This window comes from Lolium rigidum, chromosome 6, assembly GCF_022539505.1.
Source record: "Lolium rigidum isolate FL_2022 chromosome 6, APGP_CSIRO_Lrig_0.1, whole genome shotgun sequence".
Classification (NCBI taxonomy): domain Eukaryota; kingdom Viridiplantae; phylum Streptophyta; class Magnoliopsida; order Poales; family Poaceae; genus Lolium; species Lolium rigidum.
Genome location: NC_061513.1, coordinates 341,765,871 through 341,771,133, shown reverse-complemented (window position 1 = coordinate 341,771,133; position 5,263 = coordinate 341,765,871). Strand labels below are relative to the sequence as shown.

Sequence of the window (5,263 nt, the reverse complement as noted above, 5' to 3'; positions counted from 1 at the left end):
ATTTAACCTGAAATACGTAAGAAAAATAGCTTAGGTAGAATATTAGATTGTCACTACAAAACTTGCGTATGCAGTATCTAACAATTTGTCCATATAGATTCTTCCTAGTGAATTTACATGCGAACATACTTGCATTTAACCTGAGCTACTGAACTTCGTGACTTTCAAGATATACATTCTGCTGCTCTGACTCGCAAAATTTGTTTGTCAATACGAAAACACAGAAGTTGAGCAAGTAACTGCAAAGAAGATTCCCCAGCCCACCAACCTGAGGTTGGGTGGTTAGGAGGATGGTTGTATCCCCAGCCCACCAGAGTTCAAACTCCAGGTTTGACATCTGTGTGTCTCATAAAAGGCGGAATATTCATTCAGTGGGAGGCGACGTTCCCGTCGACAGCGAGGTGCCTGTGGTGACTTCGTCAATTTCAAGATCCAATCCGCCGGCTCAGTCTTCCGGAGGTGCTCATAGGGGTAGGGTGTGCGTGTGTGCGTTCATAGGGGTGAGTGTATGCGCGTGTATGTGAGCGCCTACGTTTGTACTGTGTTTCTCAAAAAAAAAACTGCAAAGAAGATTCAGGTCGGTTCCACTTCTTCAGTTTCACCATCTCCTGCAAGTCCACTGAATATCACATCTTGGTGTGCTCACCAGACCACAAATTTTCCGCCAGGATCCAGTTCACAGTCTGTCTTCGGGTGGAATTCATCCCACCACACATGGATTGACGCATCGCTGCACGCCATCTGTGGAAGAACACATATGAATAGGCTGCCATACTTGCCCAGCCCACAGCAAGCATCAGTGGTGGTCAGAAAGCCTGCATGTTGCAATTCCATCAAAACTAAATACTTTTGCAAGGATAGCACACAATTCAAATACAGAACTAATGATGCATTTGCTCACCATAGCGGTCACGGTTCTCTAGAATGTCCACTAACCCCTCGAATGTATCAAAGCAATTGATCATGGAATCTGGGTACTGGCGAATGAACTCACTGGACATGTATCTCATGCCATAGTTGAACTCGATCACAACGCTTGTTGATGTAGTCGATGCATTCCCCATTTTGGCTGCTGTAATCCGAAAGGAAGTGAGGTGCACAGCCAACAGGAGGAAGGCCCATCAGCACGATCTTGTGAACATTGATATTGTACAGGTTCTGTATTAACAATAATCATCAGAAGCGGGAGGAGATCACAAGTAAACAACTACTTTACATCAGCATATGCATGACATTATGTAATGAGATCAGTGGAAATTTCTGCATTCAAGTGGGAGCATACAACAAACTACAAGTATGTGCAAATTCAATCACCATGCATCACATGCTCTTCTTAAGGCAACACCACGAACATTATCATAAGATTGATATTGGGAGAGGTGAGAGAACAGACCAGCTCAGAACCACTGCTAGAGAGAATACCGGCTACTGCGGAAGCGTAGTTGACGCCTTGGATCATTCCATCAATGCCGCAGATGCCCATTCGCATGCTCTGCTCGAGGTACGGAGGCACAAAGGGAAGCCCCAGCTTCTCCGCTGTAGTAAATCCTAGCTCCGCATGTTCCAATCCTGTCCATGGCGAGCACAACACAGCCACTGCCAGCAATCAGACCTACATGTATTGAGAACGCAGCAGTACCTAGAGTACTAATTTCTGAAAGAAATCCATCGATCTACTATGTACAGAAAATGTTCAAGTTACCTTGAAGTGTAGCTCATCAAATTTTGGAGATCTCCGTCAAGATCTGCAAGCCTCTCTTCTCGGTAGATTGGGGAGCAGTTGTCCATCAGCGCCGCCATTACTCCCATGAGACCGCACCCAGCGTGTAGCTCCACGGTGCCACCTCCCAGGGCCACGACGCTGTCCTAGACCGCGGTGCCGCCATGAAGGAGGATGGGGATGCGGCAGACGCATGTGTCAATGAACATGATTTTCGTGAGGCGGTGAGGGGGCGGTTGATTCGTGGAGTTCCGGGACCGTATCCCCGCCACCGTCCCCCATGTCCGCTGAGGAAAAGGAGTGGCGCTGGCAACGGGGGCCTGGTGGCGCAGGCGCAGAGCAGTTCTGTGCTCGGGGGCATGCGGCTAGGGTTGGACGGGAGAGAAGAGACAGGGGTGAGACGCGAGCAGGAATGTGTATCGCGATGGGCCTGGCCCAGGCGGGTGGGCAACGAAGGACGACGACGACCAAGAACGACCAAACGTATTGGCAGAATAAGGAACCAATTGAGTCTTTTTAAGTAGTAGAGATAGGCGTCATCTTTGTAACATATCTCTTGTCCCATGCTTTTTTTTCTGATCTCTGAGACGGCTCATCTTTTTCTTTTTATGTGACGACTCATCCTTATAACTGGACAATGTGTACGTGACAGGTTATACATGTCTATAGTTTACGTAACTTTTCTAGCTTTAAATCATAACCATTAATTATAAGATCGACGAATCAAATAATTTTAGTACATGTGGATTAACGTGGTGTCTCCTTTAAATATCCTTATTTTGCTTCCATGTACATTAGTTATGTGCTTGGAATCTAATCGGAAAGATAATTGAATATTTGCTTGCACGTACCATATATTTGATAGTGCTTGCTCATTGGATTACGGAATAAAAGGTAAAGTTGGAGACTAATACAACACTCATCACGTACAGGTAACGTCCTGTAGAACTTTTTTTTTTGGAAGCCTCCGGGCTCCTTTTTTTCTTTTCCTTTCTTTTTCAGGAACTGTATTCATAAAATGTATATGAAATAAAGGTTCTGGCTACACATATTTGCAATCACGTGGTTAAATCACAGCCTCTTCTATTTCTGTTAGGATTTTCTTTTGGTTTGGGCTCAGCGATGCACACGATAAGAATACGAACTCCATATCCGTGTCAAAACTGGCTCAGCCATGCATATAGTACGAACCCCATGATCGTGTCAAAACCTTGATGCAAAAAACGAGATACCATGCCCAATTAAAATTACAATGGTTGATGAACTTATTGACACGGTTAATATGTGATGGTCGGAGGAGAAACTTGAGGAGAATTTCATTGAAACGGATAGACGTGCGATCCGGCAAATTCCGTTGGGGAGGTTTTCAGAAGATGAGTGGGGATGGACACATGAAAGGAATGGATGATTCTCTGTTCGCTCGACATACAAGCTGATATCGTCACTGCAACAAGCTAATGTAGCTTCAGGTTCGGGTGACAGTACAACAAACGCTTGCTGGAGAAAGTTGTGGAAACTACAGGTGCCGCCTAAAGTGCGCTCCTTCTGGTGGAGGGTGATTAAAAAATTTATTCCGACCAGGCAGGTACTCAAGAATAGACATATGGAAAAAATTGCAATATGTGAGGCATGTGGAGCTACTGATGAATCTGTACACCATGCCCTTTTTGGGTGCACATGGGCACGACTGTTCTGGGAATAGATGAAGAGCATGGTTGGGATTAAAGTACCATCTTTCCATCCTAATTCATGGTCTATGGATTTGATCGACAGCAATCTCCTCAAAGAAGAAGAAAAAGGTATGGTTCTATGTGGATGTTGGTCCATATGGAATGAACGAAATAAGCGTAGACATGGAGAAGGCCAAAGAACAATTCAGGCCTCGGTTCAGTGGGTGATGCAAACCACGATTGACTTGGCCCATGTGGGCAAGCAGAAATCGAAGAAACCACTGACTAAGAAGGCAAGGTGGAAGCCTCCTGATCAAGGTTGGGTAAAAATCAATACTGATGCATGCTACCATCAAGTGGCTCAAGCTGGGAGTACGGGTCTAGTGGTGAGAGACAGCCAAGGAGGTTTAATACGTGCTCAAGCATTGTGGTATGATCATGCAGCAAGTGCTCATGCTATGGAAGCACAGGCCATCAGGGATGGTGCGAGGCTAGCAGCTGAACGGGGATACACAAATGTTATAATTGAAAGTGATGCGAAAGAGGTTGTACGCCTATGTGATGAAGCTGATGACAGATCCGAGATTATGGCAATCTGTCAAGATATTAGAGAGATCAAGAGAGCTTTTAATAGTTGTAGCATTTCTTTTGTTGGGCGTGAAGCAAATCAAGCTGCTCATCTTTGTGCTAAACAAGCTAGCGTTGATAGGAGGAGATGCCTGTGGATTAATTATAACCCAGGTTTTCTCAGTGACACTCTATCGAGTGATTGTAATCCTGTCGAGTAAGTAATAAAGCTCCCTGAATTCGCAAAAAAAAAAAAAAAAAAAAATCAGATCTAGACTGTTACAATAAGGACTCACCATTTAGCTTTTTTTTTGTTCTAGTCACTCCACGTTTCAATAAAAATGCATAGCTATTTATGCTAAATTACTAATTAGCAGCCAAATGTTTGGATTAATATCCTAACTGGAAGCTGTTTTTTTTTCTTCCATGTACAATATATATGTGCTTGGAATCTATCCGGAAAGAGAATTAAACTTTTGCTTGCACGTACCATATATTTGAAAGTGCTTGCTCATTGAATTTGGAAATAAAAAGTAGAATTGGAGACTAATACAACTCATCACGTACATGTAGCATCATGTAGGACTCTATTTTTGTTTGGGAAGCCTCCGTGCTCCTTTTTTCTTTTCCTTTATCTTTCACGGATGGTACGTGTCAAATTACACATAGAGGATGTCCCCAATATATTTGTGTATGTTACGTAAAATCTTTAAATCTCGTCCGTTAAAAATACAGATCTAACAGTTAAAATAATTCTGATGATGTGGATCAATGTAGTGCCTCTATTTTAGACCTCGTAGTCAAAACTGGCTCAGCCATGCATATAGTACGAACCCCATGATCGTGTCAAAACCTTGATGCAAAAAACATGATACCATGCCCAATTAAAATCAGATCTAGACTGTTACAAGAAGGACTCACCATTTTGCTTTTTTTTTTGTTCTAGTCACTCCACATTTCAATAAAAATGCATAGCTATTTATGCTAAATTACTAATTAGCAGCCAAATGTTTGGATTAATATCCTAACTGGAAGCTGTTTTTTTTTCCATGTACAGTATATATCTGCTTGGAATCTATCCGGAAAGAGAATTAAACTTTTGCTTGCATGTACCATATATTTGAAAGTGCTTGCTCACTGAATTAGGAAATAAAAAGTAGAGTTGGAGACTAATACAACTCATCACGTACAGGTAGCATCATGTAGGACTCTATTTTTGTTTGGGAAGCCTCCGTGCTTCTTTTTTCTTTTCCTTTATCTTTCACGGATGGTACGTGTCAAATTACACATAGAGGATGTCCCCAAT

General features: G+C 42.9%; 1 pseudogene; it reads right to left on the bottom strand.

The window, feature by feature from the left end:
• Positions 1–548: 548 nt before the first annotated feature.
• Positions 549–2,002, bottom strand: LOC124664890 (annotated as a pseudogene).
• Positions 2,003–5,263: the final 3,261 nt, after the last annotated feature.